The sequence below is a fragment of the Ursus americanus genome, chromosome X (assembly GCF_024610735.1).
Source record: "Ursus americanus isolate L20-20 chromosome X, mUrsAme1.1.p, whole genome shotgun sequence".
Classification (NCBI taxonomy): domain Eukaryota; kingdom Metazoa; phylum Chordata; class Mammalia; order Carnivora; family Ursidae; genus Ursus; species Ursus americanus.
The window spans coordinates 68,967,669-68,989,933 of NC_142164.1; positions in this window are offsets into that span (position 1 = coordinate 68,967,669).

Consider the following 22,265-nt stretch of genomic DNA (forward strand, 5'->3'; position numbering starts at 1 on the left):
GTATGTTGAACAGCAGTGGTGATAGTGGACATCCCTGTCGTTCTTTTGTGTTGCTTCTTTTAAGATTTTTTTTTATGACTGTATCTTTCAAATTTAATTACAATATATTTTGGTGTGTGTTTGCTTTTGTTGATTTTGATGGGAGTTCTCTGTGCCTTTTGGATTTGGATATCTGTTTCCTTCCCCAGCTTAGGAAATTTTTCAGCTAGTATTTCTTCAAATAAATTTTCTGCCCCCCTTCCTCTTCTGGGACTCCTATAATGTGAATGTTATTATTACATTTGATGGAGTCACTGAATTCCCTACATCTATGCTCATGTTGCATAATTCTTCCTTTTATCTTTTGTTTGACTTCTTAATTCTCCATTATTTTGCCTTTGAGGTCACTAATCATTCCTCTTCTACTTCCAGCCTGCTGTTCATTGCATCAAGGCTGTTTCTAATCTCATTTATTGCACTCTTCATCTCTAATTGATTCTTTTTTAACTCTTTTATCTCTGTGGTGTCTCACTGATCCCTTCCATTCTTTTCTCAGCCAAGTGATTATCCTTATGATTGTTACTTTGAATTCTCCATTGTGTTTGTTACATATATTTGTTTCACTTTGATGTCTGGCCCTGGCTTTATCTTTTTCTTTCATTTAGAATAAAGTCTTCTGTCTTTGCATTTTGTCTATTTTTTGTTTGTTTGTTTGCCTTTTTCTCTGTGTTAGAAAAGCCAGTTATGTGTTATGCTCCTGAATGCAATAGTCTTATGAAAAAGAGGTCATGTAGTGCCCAGGGCCTGGTGCTTCAGTGATGCCTCTTGTGTGTACTATGTGTGATCTGCTCTTGAGTTTTAGTTGCTCTATTTTTCATGTCAGTCATCTGCAGAGGCTCTCCCTGTCTGTTGTGGGAAGTGTTTGGTCCTTGTCCTGACTGAAGTGAGTTTTAAGAAGGTGTGCTTTGGTCTGCTCATGAAATGAGACCTGATACCAACTCCACCAGAACTGAGGCCCTGCAGAACTCTCTTGTCAGGAGACATGGTGTGGGCAATTTTTTGTGCTGGTCTTCAGTGGGGAGGGGCCTGCCTTGCTGGGACTGAGACAACCTAGACCGAAAAGGGCAGTCCCAACAGAACACAGGGTAGTCAGGCTTGGTGTAAGCAAGTCAGACAGCCAGTGTATGCTCTGGACCACTTACCTCAGGTGGCTCTGTGTTTATGCTGAGGGGTGAGGGAAGGAAATGATCCTGGCCAGGTCCTTTGTTCCTAGAGAGGTGTCTCTGTGAACACTGCCTCTCAGGGACACTCTCTGAGAAGAGCAAATAATCTCCCTACTGTGTGACCCCAGGTGCTCTTCAGATTGCTATTTCCATGCTGTTTGCCCTCTGGAATTTTGCCACCCTTCTCTCCAGGAGCAGTGCAGTGCCCTCTTGGCTCTTTCATAGCTAAAATCAATGACATTTAAAACTCCACACTTTAAGCCCATTTGTTACAAAGACTCATAAAATTAACCGCTCTTATTTTCCAAGCCTAAGGTTTTGCAGAAATGGTCTCCTTGTGTGTTTCCCTGTGTGCTCCTTTCTCTCCTGCCCTTCTCCACAGCCATGGCTACCTACCTTCTGCAGCACACAAGATGCATTTCTCCTCTAAAACATGTCTCCACACTTCTTATTTTCTTTGATGTGGTTTCTTCTCTCCCTTTATTTTTCGAGTTTGTTCCATCCGTCTTCAAGTCTATTTCTGGGGTATTTAGGATGATTTCATAATTATCCACCTGTTTTTGTGGGAGAAGATGAGCATAGCATCCTTCTACTCCCTTGCCATTTTCCTCTTTCCTGTTCCACATATTCTTTTTGGATCCATTTATAGATGGACACATGGGTTGCTGCCATTTTGTGGATATTGTAACTAATGCTGCAGTGAACATAGAAGTGCATAAATCTTATCAAATTAGTGTTTTCTTTGTCTTTGAATAAATTCCCTGTAGTGGAATTAATGGATCATATGAGAATTCTATTTCTTATTTTCTTAAGGAACTACCATACTGTTTTCCACAATTTCTACAATAATTTGCATTCCCATGAACAGTGCACAAGGGTTCCTTTTTCTCCACATACTCACCAACACATGCTCTTTTTTCTTTTTTCTTTTAGCCATTTTGACAAGGTGTAAGGTCTCATTGTGGTTTTATTTTTTTTAATTTAGATTCAATTATCCAACATGTAGTACATTATTAGATTCAGATGCAATGTTCAATAATTCATCAGTTGCATGTAACATCCAGTGCTCACCACATCATGTGCCCACCTTGATGCCGAGCATCCAATCACCCTAGCCCCTACCCACCTCCCTACATCAAACCTCAGTTTGTTTCCCACAGTCAAGAGACTCACATGGTCTGTCTCCCTCTCCGATGACTTCCCGTTCAGTTTTCCCTCCTTTCCCCTATGATCGTTTGCACTGTATCTTATATTCCACATATGAGTGAAACAGTATAATTGTCTTTCTTTGATTGACTTATTTCTCTCAGTGTAATACCCTCCAGTTCCAATCACACCAATGTAAATGCAGGGAATAATCCCAGTCTTTTGCTACCAGTTGAGACCTGATTTGTGACACAGTATGTGATCTATTCTGGAGAATATTCCAGGTGCACTTAAGAAGAATGTATACTTTGTTGCTTTAGGGTGGAATTCTCTGTATTTATTTGTGAAGTCCATCTGTTACACTATGTCATTCAAAGACTTTGTTTCTTTATTGATCTTCTGCTTGATGATCTGTCCATTGCTGTAAGTGGGGTGTTGAAGTTCCCTACTATTATTTATTATCAATGTGCTTCTTTAATTTTGTTATTAATTGGTTTATATAACTGGCTGCTCCCATGTTAGGAGCATAAATATTTACAATTGTTAGATGTCCTTGTTGCATAGAACCTTTAAGTATGATACAGTGTCCCTCTTCATCCCTTACTACAGTCTTTGGTTTAAAATCTAATTTCTGTGATATGAGGATTGCTACCCCAGGTTTCTTTTGATGTCCGTTAGCATGATAAATGATAGCCAGTTTGGAAAACAGTGTGGAGGTCCCTCAAGAAGTTCAAAATAGAGCTACCCTATGACCCAGCAATTGCACTACTGGGTATTTACCCCAAAGATACAGACATAATGAAGAGAAGGGCCATATGCACCCCAATGTTCATAGCAGTTGTCCACAATAGCCAAACTGTGGAAGGAGCAGAGATGCCCATCAACAGACAAATGGATAAAGAAGATGTGGTCCATATATACAATGGAATATTACTCAGCCATCAGAAAGAATGATCACCCAACATTTGCATCAACATGGATGGGACTGAAGGAGATTATGCTAAGTGAAATAAGTCAAGCAGAGAAGGACAATTATCATATGGTTTCACTCATTTGTGGAACATAAGGAATAGGAGGGAGGTCCATAAGAGAAGGAAGGGGAAAATGAAGGGGAGAGGTAAACAGACGGGGAAATGAACTATGAGAGACTATGGACTCTAGGAAACAATCTGAGGGTTTTAGAGGGGAGGGAGCGGGGGGATGGGTTAGCTCAGTGATGAGTATTAAGGAGCACATGTATTGCATGGAACACTGGGTGTTATATGCAAACAATGAATTATGGAATACTATATCAAAAACTAATGATGTACTGTATGGTCACTAAGATATCATAATAAATTTAAAAAATGATTCTCCGCCCCCTCACTTTCAATTTGGAGGTGACTTTAGATTGAAAATGAGTCTTTTGTAGACAGCATATGAATGGGTCTTGCCTTCTTATCCAATCTGATACCCTGTGTCTTTTGATTAGAGCATTTAGTGCATTTACTTTCAGAGTAGCTATTGAAAAATATGAATTTAGTGCCATTGTATTACCTGTACCATCCCTTTTTTCTGTAGATTGTCTATGTTTCTTTCTGGTATATGTTACCTTGGGCTCTCTCTTTGCTTACAGGATCCCCTTTAATATTTCTTGCAGGGGTGGTTTAGTGATCACAGATTCTTTTAGTTTCTTTTTGTCCTGGAAACTCTTTATCTTTCCTTCCATTCTGAATGACAGCCTTGCTTGATAAAGTATTCTTGGCTGCATGTTTTTCTCATTTAGTACCCTGAATATATCATACCAGCCCTTTCTGGCTTGCCATGTCTCTATAGATAGGTCTGCTACCACTCTAATTTTCCCACCCCCGTAGGTTATGGAGTTCTTGTCTCGAGCTGCTTTCAGGATTTTCTCTTTATCTCTGAAATTTGCAAGCTTCACTAGTATATGTTGGGGTGTGATCTATTTTTATTGATTTTTGAGGGGGTTTCTCTCTACCTCCTGGACTTGAATGCCTGTTTCCTTCCCCAGTTTAGGGAGGTTCTCAGGTATGATTTGCTCAAATATACCTTCTTTCCCTTTCTCTCTCTCTCTCTCTCTCTTTTTCTCTTCCCCTGGGACCCCAATAATTCTAATATTTTTTTCACTTTATGGTATTACTGATTTCTTGTAGCCACCCCTCATAATTCATTAGTTGTTTTTCTCTCTTTTCCTCAGCTTCCTCCCTTTCCATCACCATAGTTTCTACATCACTGACTCTCTCTTCTGCATCATTTACCCTAGCTGTTAGAGCATCAAGTTTACACAGCATCTCAGTTAAGGCATTTTTAATTTCAGCCTGATTAGAATTTACTTCTACATTAAGGGATTCTCTAGTGTCTTTTATGCTTTTTTCAAGCCCAGCTAGTAACTTTATAATCCTTATCATGAATTCCAGCTCTGACACTTTACTGATATCCATATTGATTAGATCTGTAGCAGAGCATATTACCTCTGGTTCTTTCTTTTGTTGTGAAATGCTTCTTCTAGTCATTTTGCCCAGGGAGAGATGGATGAATGAGAGAACAAAATAAAAAATATCAACCACAACCCAAATGAAATATACACTAGACAAATCTGAAGAGGTCAGAAACCAAAAAAAGAAAATAAAAAGAAAAAAAGGGGGAGAAAGGAAGAGAATATAATTTCCCAGGTGAACAAAACAGGGTGATCCACTTGGTCCTAGGTGTATTTTGGTCTGTTTCTTAGAAAACACTAAATCCCAAAATTTTAAAGAAAGCAAAACTTATGTGTGTGTGTGTGTGTGTGTGTGTGTATACAAAAATAAAATGGAATACAGTGAAAGGAAGCCCAAAAATGAAGAATATATTGATAAAATTTAAATGTAATAATGAAAATTAAAATGAAGACTTAAAAACAAAGAGTTGATAAAATAAGAAACTAGTTGAAAAGGGGGAAAAAAACAAAAAGAAAAAGAAAATTTTAAACTGAAAGATAAAAGTATCATGAGAAGAAACCTCAAATTCTATATACTATTTTCCCCTAGACCTGGAGTTTTGCAATTCTGTGTACCCAGTAAACTTGGTATACACCTGGTGTTCCAGCTGGTTTTTTGGGGGAAGGGACTGTTGCACTGATTCTCAGGTGTCTGCCTGGGCAAAGTTGAACCACTCTTTGCCAGGCATCTGGAGTCAGTGTAAGATGCTTTGGGTTGCTCTATGAGGTTTTTGTTCCCTGAATGCTTTCTGTGCTGCTTTAGATGAATGTAAAAATGACGGCTCCCTGATCTCCAGCCCCAGAGCTGAAGGATTGCAGCCCCATCTTTTCAGTAAACCCTCAGGGATAAGCAGTCTTCACTTGTATGTGTGTGACAAACTCTGCAGATTCCTTCAGTACACACCCATGCTAATCCTCCCAGGGGAGGGAGGAGGGTCACTGGGGGGGCTTGCTGCTTGCAGGACACCCGCACAGAAAGTGATTGCCCCATAATGCAAACTGAGATGAGAGCCCACTCCTGGGCTCACTGACCATAGTTGATTTCCCTGTTCCAATGCTTGGGAACTCTGCTGCCTCAAGCGCCCCCATTCTTTCTTTGACCCTGGGGATCCTGAGACCACACTGTCCTACCTAGGACTCTGCTCCCCTTCACCACCTAGCACCTTTCAGGCAGAGATGTCTCTCAATAGAGTAGACTTCTAAAAGTTCCAATTTTGTGCTCTGGGGCTATATCACTTTCTGGTAGCTGGTTTATAGAGGCTCTTCTCTCCATCATTTATCTTCTAATATATCCTCTCAGATTCATTTCTCCACACATTTTACCTTACAAAAAGTGGTCGCTTTTCTATTTGCAGAATTCCAGAAACTCTTTCCTTACATCTTAGGTTGAATTCATAGGTGTTCAGAATGATTTGATAGATATCTAGCTAAATTCAAGGCACCAGATGAAACAAGGTCCCCTACTCTTCCGCCATCTTGCCTCCCTCTCTCATTGTGGTTTTAATTCGATTTCCCTGATGACTAATGATATTGAGCATCTTTTCCTGTGTCTGTAGGCCATGTGTATGTCTTCTTTGGAAAAAAATGTCTATTCATGGCATTTGCCCATTTTAATCAGATTATTTGTTTTTTATTGTTGAATCATATTATTTTTATTTATTTTAGATATTAACTCCTTATTGGATATCTCATTTGCAAATATCTTCTCCCATTTTGTAGGCTGCTTTTTTTTTTTTTTTGCTTTGCTGATGGTTTCCTTTACTGCCCAAAAGATTTTTATTTTGCTGTACTCTCAATATTTTGATTTTATTTTTGTTTCCCTTTTCATAGGACACCTATCTAGAAATATGTTGCTATTCTCAATGTCAAAGAAATTACTGCCTAGGTTTTCTTATAGGATTTTAAGTTTTCAGGTCTCACATTTAGGTCTTTTATCCATTTTGAGTTTATTTTTGTGTATAGTGTGAAAACATGATCAAGTTTCATTTTTTATAGGCAGCTGTCCAGTTTTCATGGCACCATTTTTTGAAAAGACAGTCTTTTTCTCATTGTATATTTCCTTGATATCAAAATCAAACAAAGACACTACAAAAAATGAAAACTATAGGTCAGTATCTCTGATGAACATAATTGCAAAAATCCTCAAAAAAATATTTGCAAATTGAATCCAATAATACATTTTAAAAAACATTAATCATGATCAAGTGGGATTTATTCAAGCGATGCAATAGTAGTTCAATATTCACAAATTAATCTGCATGATACATCATATTAACTACAGAAAGGACAAAAACCATGTGATTATCTCATTAGATGCAGAAAAAGTATTTGACAAATTTCAACATTCATTTTGATATAAGCTCTCAACAAAGGTTTAGAAGGAACATACCTCTGAGAGACTATGGACTATGAGAAACAAACTGAGGGCTTCAGAGGGGAGGGATGGGGGAATGGGATAGACTGGTGATGGGTAGTAAGGAGGGCAAGTATTGCATGGTGCACTGGGTGTTATACGCAACTAATGAATCATCGAACTTTACATCAGAAACCAGGGATGTACTGTATGGTGACTAACATAATATAATAAAAAAACATTAAAATAAAAAAAAATTTTAAAAAAGAAGGAACATACCTCAATACAGTAAAGACCATATATAAAAACCCTACAGGTAACATCTACTCAAATGGGAAAAAATGAGACATTTTCTTCTATGATCAGTATCAAGGATGTCCACTCTTACCACTTTTATTCAACATAGGACTGGAAGTCCTAGCTTCAACAATCTGATGAGAAAAAGAAAGAAAATGCATTCAAATTGGTAAGGAAGGAGTGAAACTTTCATTATTTGCAGATGGCTTGATACCATATAGAGAAAATTCTAAAGACTCTACTGGAAAACTACTAAAGCTGATAAATTAATCCAGAAAAGTAACAGGATGGGAAATTAATATACAGAAATCTGTTGCTTTTCCATACATCAATAATTAAGTAGCAGAAAAAAATTAAAATGATCCTATTTACAATTGTACCAAAAATACTAAAATACTTTGGAAAAAACTTAAGCAAGGATGACCAGTACTGCAAAAATCATAAAACATTGATGAAGTAAACTGAAGATGACACAAACAAATGGAAAGTTATTTCATATTCATAGATTGGAAGAACAAATATTGTGAAAATGTCCATACTACCCAAAGCAATCTACAGATTCAATGCAATCCCTATGAAAATATCACTAGTATATTTTGTAGAACTAGAACAAATAATCCTAGAATTTATATGGAACAACAAAGGAACTTGAACAGTTAAAGCAATCTTGAGAAAGAAGAACAAAGCTCAAGGTATCACAATCCCAGATTTCAAGATACCAGAAATCTATAATAATCAAAACAGTATGTTACTGGCAAAAAAAAAAAAATAGACACACAGATCAATGGAACAAAATAGAGAGCCCAGAAATAACCCCACACTTAAATGGTCAGCTTGCTGGCAAAGAGTTAGTATGACATAACAATAAGTAATACAGTCTTTGGACAGGTCACCCTCTTACTAACCTCACATTTCTGGGGACAAAAGCAAAGGCCTTTATAGTTAGGTCATGTGCTATACTTTCCTTCACTTTTTCATCAAACTGTAATAGCACCCTCCTACCACCGCTGTCATTAGCCAGCCTGTGATTGGAGATTTTAGAGTGAGAGAGCTCTCTATTTCTAAAGGAGAGAATCTAGGCTTTTACTCATTCATAATTCAGAATTTCTTCATCCCACCCAACCTATTTCTTATTCAAAATCTTTGTTTACACAGTTGTGATTGCCCAAGTATTCAGGAAAGTGTTTTGGCTTTTACCAGAACTGGTGGGCCTTTGCGGAATCTCAGACTCTTGGAGATAGAAAGGGATTAGAATTCTTTTAATTGCATTTCTCATTTGGCCAGCCCTTTATTTTCCTTGGTATTCTCTGTACTGAGAATAGGGGAGGGCTTCATATTTAAGGAGTGTGTAGGTTCAACTGAAAAAATATGTTACCACTGTGTGTGTATACACCTCCTCCTAGCAAACCCTTTATCCCTTTCTCTTTCTCTTTCTCTTTGTCTTTATCTCTATCTCTCCTCCCCCTCTGAGTGACTTCTTCATCCACCCTGTCAGTTTCCACTGCTCTGACATGCCTGGAGATAATAGTCAATAACACTAATATTTCTGTGCTCTTCAAAAACTTAACTCAATCTTATAGTTGTTCTGAAAATTAGGTTTACAATGTATATGTATCATAATTCTACAAATATTTATTAAATACCTGCTATATCCCAAGAGATGATCCCAGTGCTGAGATAGAGAAAATAATAATAACCATAACACTCATATCATTTACTATGTGCCTCACGATTTTTGGCTGCATGTGTTATCTCACTTCTTTTTGTTTTTACATTATGAGACTGTTGTCACTCTCATTCCATCTGATAGATGAGGAAACTGAGAACCAGAAATGTTAAGTAACTTTTTCAAGGTTATACACTTGTAAGTAATGAAGCCAAGAAGTCAGGATTCAAATCCAAAGAGTCCAGTACCAGATTATGCACTCTTAAAAAAAAAACATTTTATTTGTGGGGAGGGGGGAGAGAGAGAAGGCACAAGCAGGGGGAATGGTAGGCAGAGAGAGAAGCAAGCTCCCCGCTGAGCAAGGAGCCCAATGTTGGGCTTGATCCCAGAACCGTGGGATCATGACCTGAGGTGAAGACAGCTGTTTAATTGACTGAGCCACCCAGGCACCCCCAGATTATGTGCTCTTTACAACTTTTGTATCCTGTCCTCATGGAGGTTATTATTTGTGGAGACACAGTAAACACATAAATAAACAAAAATATAAATTTTGTGAGAGAGTACAGGTCTAAACAAAATAAAGTAGGGTAAGGTGGAAAAGAATGACAAAAGGTGTGTTTTATTTTTAAAGGATGCTAGTGAAAGGCCTCTCTGAATAACATTTCAGCAGAAACCTGAATGAGGCAAGGGAGAATGTTAGGTATTTAAATAGAGTATTTTAGTAGAAAGCACAAAGGTCCTAAGATAGGAATGAGCAGAGAGGATACTAAGATTATTATAAAGGCCTGTATGAATTGGATGTGATAAATGAGATGTGGATCCTAAGAGATAGCATCCAAGGGGTAAACACTGACCACATAATGAAAGGCCTTGCCAAATATGATCAATAGTTGAGTTTTTATTCTAAGTATAGTGGCATTAGTTCCTTTGAATGATGGAAAGATATGATCCAATTTGTGTTTTATAAAAGATCACTTTGGCTTCTGTAATAACTGACTGTAGGAAGGTAATAATGAAAGCAGAGAAACCAGAAAGAAGGCTACTAATGCAATTATCCAGAAAAGAGATGACACTTTGGTTTATGATAATGAAGGGGATTAGAAGTGGTTAGATTCAGGATATATTTTGAAGGGTAAAGCTGACAGGTCTTGCTGATAGATTGAATGTGGAGAAGAAGGGGTTAGTTGGTTAGCTAGCAGAGATTATTAAAATTTTCATAACTGTGACTTTTAAAAAATATTTATTTTAGAGAAAGAGAGAGATTGTGAATGGGGGAGGAACAAAGGAAGAGAATCTTCAAGCAGACTCCCCACTGAGCACAGAGCCTGAACTAGATTCCACGACCCATGACCTGAGTTGAAACCAAGAGTCTGATGTGTAACTGACTGAGCCACCCAGGCACCCCATAACTGCAACTTTTAATTGCCTGAGTATGCTTTTCCTTTTCCTCTCTTTCTCTCTGTCTTTCTGTTTTATTGCAGAAATAAACTTTTTTAAAATCATAAATACCATCTTATTCTTCCTACCATAATAGGATGGCAATTCAAAATTATTAAATCAAATAAGGCATGCATTCTTCAATTCATTCATGGTATGTTTTAGTTCTAGTTCTAAGGTGCCTAGGCCTTTAAGAGTAGCAATTCAGAGATCCAGCCATAATACTTCCTACTTCTCAAACTGATATCTCTTTGTCATCCATTTTAGCTTCCTAGAATCCTTGAATCTCAGGTTTGGAGGGAAATTTAGAAGTCATTTAGACCAACCCTCTAATCTGGGGTATCTTAACATGTCCTGTGCTTCAGACCCCTCTGGACACTTTTCAGAATAATATTTTAAAATGTATAAAATGGGGCTCCTGGATGGCTCAGTTGGTTAAGCATCTGCCTTCAGCTCAGGCCCTGATCTCAGGGTCCTGGGATCGAGCCCTGCGTCAGACTCCTTGATCAGCAGGGAGTCTGCTTCTCCTCCCTTTGCCTGTGCCCCCAGCTTGTGCTCTCTCTCTCTCTCCCTGAAAAAAATGTTTAAAAATCTGAGTAAAAAAAAAGTATAAAATAAAGCACATTGTGTCATAAAGGTAATCAATTGTATTGAAATGCAAAAATAATGTGACATAGTAATATGAGTTTTTATTTTATTAACAGAATAAGAAATGAGGTCTGTTGTCAAGTCCAATAACTACTATAATTTCAAAGTAGGGACGAACACTCACAATATTTCAAAATGTCTGCAAGAAATGTAATAAGGAGGGCACGTATTGCATGGTGCAATGGGTGTTATATGCAACTAATGAATCATCGAACTTTACATCAGAGACCAGGGTTGTACTGTATGGTGAATAACATAATATAATAAAAATATTATTATGAAAAAAAGAAATGTAATATTTAAAATTATCTGTGATTTATATTAGAGACAAAGTTTTAAGTACTAGTAATACTATTGCAATTTGTTGTCTACATTCATAATTGCAGGGAATGGTAAATTATAATCAGAGGTTACTACAAATAAAATATATTCCTTCCATCAGAATTCATGGATTCCCTGAATTCTATCAAAAGACACCAGGTTGAGAACCCTTGTATCTGATATATGAGTTATATCTGTAATATCTGTTTGCTTGGAAAAAACTCAAGCTGTTTTTTGCTTGAATTCCTTCAGTGACGGCAAAGTCATTATCTAATGAGTAGTCAATCTCCCATCATTCTGTCATCAAAGAGCTCAGTTAGGTCATTCTTTCAGGGAGCTGTAATCTACCTTCCCATAGATTTCTATCATCAGCCCATGTTCTCTCTAGGGCTTCAGAACTAAGTCAGCTTTCCCTTCCAAAGGACAAACTTCTAGCTCCTGGAAGAGAGTGTTTCTGTTTTTCCACTTGTCTTTTTTCTATTCTAAATAGCCACAGTTCTTTCATCTTTTTTTTTAAAGTTAGGTTATGGATTTGGGAACTTCGTTCATTTTGGCCTATCTTTGAATGTGCCTCTAGTTGTGCACCCCTCCAGAATTAGAAAACTCCAAATAGGACAAGGAAAGTGAAGTGAGAAACTATTATTGTCCCTCATATTATCAACACTATTTTTATGAATGCAACTAAAATTCATCTTTTGGGGGATAGAGCCACATTTCACCATTGTTTCAAAAAAAAAAAAACCCACAAGTAATCAACCATAGTCATTCAAGCAACAAATTCAGGTTTTCCTTGGTCTGGATTTTCATAGAATCATTACCCTTAATGCCAGCCATCTATTCCCACAGACAAATGATTGAAAAGGTATTAACAGATGCATATAAACAGTGATTCCATCATTTTACAGCTTCTACCACACATTCATTTGAGGAAACCTTGAGTAAGTTATTTTTGTGGCAGAATAATTGGACTTCACCAATGGCCAACAAACCAGATCTTGTTTATATGGTTATGTGATTCTGGCAAAGGAGTCAAAAACCTATTGATTAGAATTAATAAATTTAGTCAAGTTAACAGATACAAAATTAGTATACAAAAATCTGTTGCATTTCTATACACTAATAATAAACTATCAGAAAGCAAAATTAAGAAACAACTCTATCAAATTACAAATCTTACCAAATTACAATTACAATTGCATCAAAACTAATAGGATACCTAGGAATAAATTAAACCAAGTTGGTGAAAGACGTGTACTCTGAAAACTATAACACACAGGTGAAAGAAATTGAAAATGACAGAAACAAATGGAAAGATATATTGTGCTCATGAATTGGAAGAACGAATATTGTTAAAATGTCCATACTACCCAAAACAAGCAATAGATTCATTGCAAACCCTATCAAAGTACTAATGACATTTTTCATAAAACTAGAGCAAATAATCTTAAAATTTGTGTGGAACCACAAAAAATCTCAAATAGCCAAAGCAATCTTTAAAAAGAAAAACACTTATATTGATGGGCACTGAGTAATATATGGAATTGTTGAATGACTAATTCCACAACTGAAACTAATATAACACTGTATGTTAACTACACTGGAATTAAAATAAACTTTAAAAAATGAAAGAAAAAAGAAAGAAAGAAAGAAAGAAAGAAAGAAAGAAAGAAAGAAAGAAAGAAAGAAGAAAGAAAAAGGAAGAAAGAAAAGAAAGAAAATAAGGCTGAAGGTATCACATTTCCTGATTTCAAACTATACTACAAAGCTATAGTAATCAGAACACTACAGTATTGTAAGAAAAACAGACACATAGGCCAATAGAACAGAATAGAGAGCCCAGAAATAAACCCACACTTATAAGGTCAATTAATCTTTGACAAAAAGGGTAACAACATACAATGGGGAAAAGACAGTCTCTTCAATAAATGGTAATGGGCAAAAAGGACAATTGTGAAAAAGAATAAAACTGGGCCACTTTCAGACTCCGGGAAACAAACTGAGGGTTACAGAAAGGAGGGGGGTGGGGGGATGGGTAACCGGGTGATGGGTATTAAGGAGCACATGTTGGGATGAGCACTGGGTGTTATACACAACTAATGAATTGTTGAACACTACAACAAAAACTTATGATGTACTATATGCTGGTTAACTAAACATAATAATAAAAAAAGAATACTTAAAATAAAATTCTAAAAAGAAACCCGGGCTACATTCTTACACTATATATAGAAAAAAAACACTAAAATTTGATTAAAAACTTAAATATAAGACCAGAAACCATAAAACTCTTAGAAGAAAACATAGACAGTAAGCTTTTGGGCATTGGTCTGAGGAATACATATTTTTTGGGATCTCTCTCTTAGACAAGGGCAACAAAAGCAAAAATCAATAAATGGGGCTGCATCAACCAAGAAAGCTTCTGCACAATAAAGGAAACCATCAACAAAATGAAAAGACAACCTGTTGAATGGCATATATTTGCAAATGATATAACCAATAAAAGGTTAATAAGCAAAATATATGAAGAACTCACACAACTCAATTTCAAAAAAAAAATAATGATAAACCAAAACAAAACAAAGCAAAACAATCCAATTAAATGACAGATGACCTGAATGTACATTTCTTTGAAGAAGACATTCAGATGGCCAACAGACACATGAAAAGATTCTCAACATCACCAATAATTAGAGAAATGCAAATCAAAACCACAGTGAGATATTACCTCACACATGTCAGAATGGTAAGAATTAAAAAGACAAATAACAAGTGCTTGTGAGAATGTGAGAAAAAGAAACCCTTATACACTTATGCACTGTTGGAGAGAATGCAAAATATCGCAGCCATTACTGAGAACTCTATGGAAGTTCCCTGCAAAATTAAATATAGAACTACCATATGATCCAGCAATTCCACTTCTGGATATTTATCTGAAAACACTAAGCCACGATATGGAAGCAACCTAAGTATCCTTTGATAAATGAATAAACAAAGATGTGTCATACATACAATGGAATATTACTTAGTCATTAAAAAGAAATCTTGTGATTTGTGACAATATAAATGGATCTGGAGAATATTATGCTACATGATGTAAGTCAGAGAAAGACAAATACCATATGATTTCATTTTACATGTGGAATCTAACAAAACAAAGCAAATGAACAAACAAGACAAAATAAAAACAGTTTTATGGATACAGGGAACAATCTGGTGGTTGCCAGAGGGGAGGCAAGTAGGAGGGTGGGTGAAATAGGAGAAGGAGATTACAAAGTAAAAAATTCCAGTTCTAAAGTAAATTAGACAAGGGGTTATAATGTACAATATAGGTAATATAGTTAATAATATATAACAAATTTGTATGTTGACAGGTGGTGGCTAGATTTATCATGGTGAACACATTGTAATGTATATAAAAGTTGAATCACTATGCTGTAAATCTGAAACTAACATAAGATTTATTTCAACTATACTTTAATAAAAAAGAACCTACTGAAGGGGTGGCTGGGTGGCTCAGTTCGTTAAGCATCCGACTCTTAGTTTCTGTTCAGGTCCTGATCTCAGGGTTGTGAGATTGAGCCCCTAGTTGGCCTCCACACTCGGGAGGAGTCTGCTTGTGGATACTCTCTCTCCCTTTGTCCTTTCCCCCTGTTGTGCATGTGCTCTCTCTCTCAAATAAATAATAAATCTTTTTTTTTAAAGGAGCCTATTGACAAGTGAATAGTTTCAATGGTATGTGGCTATTTTTCCCTTTTCTATATCCCTTATATGTCTAGCTGCTACCTCCCTAACCTAAAAAACCTGCTACTATGAATCATAGACACCCTCCTGCCACTGTGTCTTGAGAAAAGTGACAGTGGCACTTTTCCACTACCTCCAACAGGGCCCATTCCCTTAAAGTCTGTAATAAGGATAGTTAACATCTACTGAGCTTTTACCACATTTTGGGTACTATGTTAGACATTTTATATATGTCATCTCATTTAATTCTCACAACAATGTTGTAAAGTAGCTACTATTCATTATTTCATTTTGCAGATGAAGAAACTGAGGCACTGAGAGGTTAAGTAACTTCCTCAAGGTCACACAACCAATAAGTGGTTGAGCTGGTTAGATCATCTTTTTTCTAGAAACTGTATTCTTACCATTACCTGTCTTCATGTCTCCTTCCCTTCTCCCCCACACCGTCCTCCCTTTACTATCTAGGACAGTAGTAGTCACATGGAAAATTGAGTAAAATACAAATTCCCATGTTGGACTCCCAAAGAGTTTAGTTCAGTATATCTGTAACAGAGCATTGAAATATGCACTTTTACTAAGCTTTCAGGCAATTCTGATGCACTGGTAAGAGGTCACCCTTTGAGAAACATTGTCTTAGGTTAAACACAACTGTTGTATGCCTATCTGAACTGAGACTTCTTTGCAGGTGACCTTTCATTTTAATCCACACCCTTAAGGGGGCTCAAGCTAGATTTGAGGAAGCCTGGCAATTATCCCATGCTCCCAAGACTCCTCTATCTCTACATGCCATAGGGCAGTTACATACACCATGTGAAGAAAAGGATTTGAAGTTTGAGATACAGAAAAATGAATTGGAATGCCTTTTCTTTTACTCTTTCTCCAGAGTGTTCTTCCTCCTTTTGTGGGAGAGGAAGTGGTTAAGTGGAGGGCATTCTAGAATAGATTTTACTTGCTCTGGTGTCAACTGAAATAAAAGCCTTTACAAAAAGCATAGGACTTTTTTCCTCCTTTGGTCTCCCCAAAGAGACATTTTTAAAGTGTTTACTATATGGTAGGCATATTTTTAATCACTTTGTGCATATTAACCATAATTACCCTTTAATCCTCACAAAATCCTAGGGTAAGTGCAATTACCCTTTTTCAAATAGGAAATGGGGATGCAGAAGATTAAGGAGCTTTCCTATGATACATAGGTATATATTGTCAGAACTAGGCTTTGAATTCAGGTTGTCCAGATTCAAAGCATAGGCTTTTTGTTCCTATACAAAACATTCTCCTTTGTTTAGCTTATTCAATGACAGAAGTTAGAAGATAACTGAGAGATGAGCTAATTTAGCAGGTTTCAAGGTGTTTATCTCCTGATGAAAGTCTTTCTTCAAATGAATGCTTCTACAGATAAATCCAAAACTGCTATGGTTCCAGGGCCTATCACCGTAACTGCCATAACCCAGGGGGGGCCCAGCATTAATATCATTTGAAAACCACCAGCATAGAACTTTCACTCATTTGGTAGACGAGTAAACTGAAGTTCAGAGAGGGGGGATATCTTGCCCAAAGTCACATAGCTAATTGTTGGCAGAGCTGGTATTGGAACCTGGGCCTCCTGAATTTCAATTTAGTACTCTTCCTAATGTATTACACAGCTTCTTCGAGTCAAGAATCCTTCTTTCCTCCTTTAGTATCTCTTAGCTTCTGGATTACAAGGCAGGAAATGGCTGAGTAACCAACAAGAACTGCAGTTGTGTATGTTGATTTTGGCTTTTGATTTGCAAACAGGCTCTAGAATAACCAAGCAAATTAACTTGGAGACAGATGCCAAAATATAAACAGTAAAATAGGCTTAGTTTTGTGACTAGCAATTAAAGACTGTATCCATTTTCTGTGAACTGGTGCTGGAGGGTCCCTTAATAGTATGACGTGGTGAATGGAAAAAGAAGAATCTGGCTTGGGCAGGAAGAAGAACTTCATATTATTAATGTACATGAAGTAAGATTTTTGGAACATGTTCATTTCCCAAATAGTGTGTACCCATGACCAAGGCAGTATGCTAGGTGCTGGGTAGTCAGGGGAGATTACAGCCTGTACTAATCTTCTATCACTGCCATTACAAATCAGCACAAACTCAGTGGTTTAAAAAATGCAAATTTATTACCTTACAGTTTTATAGGTTGGAATTTTGATATGGAAACCATTTGATGAAGGTCAAAGTGTTGGCAGGGCTTTCTTCCTTTTGGGAACCCTTAAGGGAGACTTTATTTCCTTACCTTTTCCAGCTTCTAGAGACTGTCTGCATACCTTTGCTCATTGTTCCCTTTCTCTATTTTCAAAGCCAGCAACAGCAAGCCAAGTTCTCCTACACTAACATTTCTGTAGTTTTTTGCAGGTGGAAAAGGCTCTTTGCTCTTAAGGACCCATGTGAATACATTGTACCCACATGGATGATCCGTGTTGAACACCCCATCTCAAAGTGCTTAACTTAATCACACAAAGTCTTTTTGCCATGTAAATAACATATTCACAGGTTCCTGGGATTAGGGCAAAGATATCTCCGGGGGGGGGGGGCATTACTGTGTTTCACACAGCACTTCAGGTGTTCATTCTCCAGTGTAGAAAATAGACCTGTACATACATAATTTAAGATAATATGCTGTATTCCAAAATGAGCTATTAATATCCATTGGTGGAGGGAAAAGCTTTAAGGCAAGGATTACAAATGAGAATGAATTTTAACCGGGTTTTCACATATGAGGAGGCGTTCAAAAGAGGAGGTTATGAAGAATAAACAGGAAAGGGGGCTTGGACCTGAATTGTGGACGGTGTGCTAAGGAGACATTGAAGGTTTTTGAGTAGAAGAGACATGGTCAAAGTCAGGTTCCTGCAAGATCATTTTAGAAGTAGTAAGAAATCTAGATTCAAGTGGAGAGCAGGAGATAAGTTAGGAGGTAATAACAATGTTCCAAATAAAATTGATGAAGGCCTAGGACAGAATGATGAAACTTAGAAGTTGATTGGATGGGGGAAACTAGAAAAAAAAAGATAAAAGACACACAGTTGTCTGGACTGGGTTATTAGAAGCATGATAATGCTATTATCCAAGCTTAAGAACTCGTGAGTAGGAACCTGTTTTGAAGGAATATAATGAGATTGGTTTGGGGTACATTGTGTTGAAGGCACCCATTGGCTTGTTTTCAATAACAGAGACTTTCACTTCCTCCTCATTTTCCCTGGATGAATCACAGAAAGGCCACAAATTTTTGCCAACTCATTCTTAACGAAAATAGAATCCTTTCCCTATTTGATATTAGTCAGCCTTGCAAATAACTGCTTGCCCTGTATGAGTAACCATTTCTGTTTAGAGAATAGTTAAGTAGTGAGGAATGTGTAGCTATTAGGATAAAGGTAAACATACCTTTGAGGTTAAATCAGGTATGTTTGAAGTAAATGTTAGCTCAATTTTTTTTTAGAATGGGACAAAGTATAAATAATGATAATGATAATGATAACTTACACTTCTATGATATTTTACATTGTACACTCCTATCCGTGTCTTAGTATTCTTGTGTACTATGTTCTTAAGTACATAATGCTTGTTGTGTATATAAAACAAGGCAAGTATTATTTTTTTTGCTATTTTACAGAAGAATAAAACAGATTCAGAAAGGTTAAGTGGCTTTTATATCTTCAAAGCCAGGACTAAAACCCAATTTTTTTCACTCCACTTCTAACTTAACCTTTCTGTGTTTCAGTTTCCTCATTTGTAATATATGACTGAACATAGTATCTATCTTATAGAGCTTTTGCGAGGATTACATGAAATAATACATGTTAAGAGCTTAAGACAGGGCCCATCACAATATAAGTACTCGATAAAAGCTATGTATCATTATATCATCATCATCACCATCACCATTATGATTATTATTATTACATCAAACTACACAAAAAATATTTTGCCATTTTGGTGAATTAGATGAAGAAGTCAGCAAACTCTGGCCTGTGGGCCAAACCTGGCCCACAGCCTGGTTTTGCAAATAAAGTTTATTTTGAACATCATCACACCCATTTATTTACATATGGTCTGTGGTTGATTTTGTGCTACCATGGTAGAGTTGAATACTTGCAAAAGAGTCTGTATAGCCCTCAAAGGATTAGAGACTAATTAAGCAAGTACAATTTTGTGATTCCTTTTTTTAAAAAAAAGTTTTTACTTAAATTCCAGTTAGTTAACATACAGTGTAATATTAGTTTCGGGTGTAGAATTTAGTGATTCAACACTTACAACACTCACTGCTCATCACAAGAGGTGCATTCCTTAATCCCTATCACTCATTTAACCCATCTCCCCATTCACCTCCCCTCTGGTAATCATTAGTTTGTTCTCTATAGTTAAGAGTCTATTTCTTGGATTGCTTCTCTCTCTCTCTTTTTCCCCCAATACTTGTTTGTTTTGTTTCTTAAATTCCACATATGAGTGAATTAAGAATTAAGAACTCTCTCCTGAGAGTCCAGTAAATTATTTCTGAAGCCCCATCTACTTTGGTCCCATCTTCTGGAAACATAAAACATGGTACTTAAAACATTTAAAGTAGAGATCCTGATTCCTTGTTGACTGGGGTGGATTCTGCATGGACTTTTGCAGCTCTCTGTTTTGTACACAAGTGGTGTATGACCAGGTGCGCGTTAGTGATTTGAGGGACAAATAAGGAAGGTCCCTTATATATACTCCACAGAATTCTGTGTGTGCCAAGGATAAAAGAAGCTTGTTTCAAACAGGACACATTAGGCATACTGGAAGGAAACCAGCAGTAAGGAGGAGAAATCTGTTTAAAGTAAGATTGAGATTTAGAAAGAAGTAAGGCTCCAAATAGCCAAAGTAATGTTGAAAAGGAAAACCGAAGACATCACAATGTGGAGGCATCACAATCCCAGACGTCAAGCTGTATATAGAGCTGTAATCATGGGGTTTCTTGGTGGCTCAGTCCGTTAAGCATCTCTCTTCAGCTCAGGTCATGATCCTGAAGTCCCAGGATCCAGCCCACATCAGGCTTCCTGCTCAGTGAGGAGCCTGCTTCTCCCTCTGCCCCTCCCCCCACTTGTGCTTGCTTTCTCTCTCTGTCACTCTCTGTCAATCTCTCTCTCTCATATAAATAAACAAAAAATCTTTTAAAAAAAGCTGTATTCATCAAGACAGTATGGTATTGGCACAAAAAAAGACACAGATTAAGGGAACAGAATAAAGAACCCAGAAATGGACCTTCAATTCTATGGTCAACTAATCTTTGACAAAGTAGGAAACAATATCCAATGGAAAAAAGACAGTCTCTTCAACAAATTGTGTTGGGGAAATTGGACAGCCACATGCAGAAGAATGAAACCGAATCATTTCCTTTCACCATACACAAAGATAGACTCAAAATGGATGAAAGACTAAAATGTGAGACAGGAATCCATGAAAATCCTAGAGGAGAACACAGGCAGCAATCTCTGTGATCTCGGCCACATAAACTTCTTGCTAGACACGTCTCCAAAGGCAAGGGAAACAAAGACAAAAATGAACTATTGGGATTTCATCAAGATAAAAATCTTCTGCACAGCAAAGGACACAGTCACCAAAACCAAAAGACTACCAGCGGAATGGGAGAAGATGTTTGCAAATGTCTTATCAGCTAAAGGGCTAGTATCCAAGATCTATTAGGAATTTATCAAACTCGGCCCCCAAAACCCAAAACTTCCAGTCAAGAAATGGGCAGAAGTCATGAACAGATATTTCTCCAAAGAAGACATACAAATGACCAGTAGGCACATAAAAAAATGCTCAACATCACTTAGCATCAAGGAAATACAAATCAAACCCACAATGAGATACTACGTCACACCAGTCAGAATGCCTAAAATTAACAACCCAGGAAACAACAGATGTTGTTGAGGATGCAGAGAAAGAGGAACCCTCTTACAATGTTGGTGGGAATGCAAACTCGTATAGCCACTGTGGAAAACAGTATGGAGTTTCCTTCAAAAATATAAAAATAGAGCTACTCTAAGACCCAGAAATTGCACTACTAGGTATTTATCCAAAGGATACAAACATGGTGATTTGAAGGGGCACATGTAACCCAATGTTTATAACAGCAATGTGCACAATAGCCAAAATATGGAAGAGCCCAGATGTCCATTGACTGATGAATGGATAAAGAAGATTCGTATACATATACAGTGGAATACTACTCAGCCATGAAAAAGAATGAAATCTTGCTATTTACAGATATGGATGGAACTAGAGGGTATTATGCTAAGCAACATAAGTCAGTCAGAGAAAGACAAATACCATACGATTTCACTCATATGTGGAATTTAAGAAACAAAAAAGATGAGCATAAGGGAAGGGAAGGAAAAAAATAAAAGAAGACAAAATCAGAGGGGGAGACAAGCCATAAGACACTCTTAACTATAGGAAAGAAACTGAGGGTTGCTGGAGGGGGAGGTGGGTAGGGGGATGGGGTAACTGGGTGATGGGCATTAAAGAGGGCACTTGAAGTAATGAGCACTGGGTATTGTATGCCACTGATGCACCACGAAATTCTACCTCTGAAACTAATAATACAATATATGTTAATAAAAAATAAACAAAATAAAAAGAGAAAAAAAGGAAAAGAAAAGAAAGAAGTAAGGCTTCTGAAGAGGGTACACTGGTCAGGAATGCTGATGTAGGCTCTGAAAGCATAGACAGCTGATTTCTTTGCAATCTGTGACATGGACAACGGGCTAATGGTGGCTATAATTACTGGGCACATACAGTCTCAGGAACATGACAGGTGCTACCTACATTAATTCTCACATTTACCCCCTTGTTACAGATAAAAATTATGAAGTTTAGTAATGATGAGTAACTTGACTGAAGTTGCAGAGCTGTGTGATGTTTGACCCAGGCTTCTAACATAGGCAGAAGTTATGATGTAGTATATGGTGGCTAACTGAATA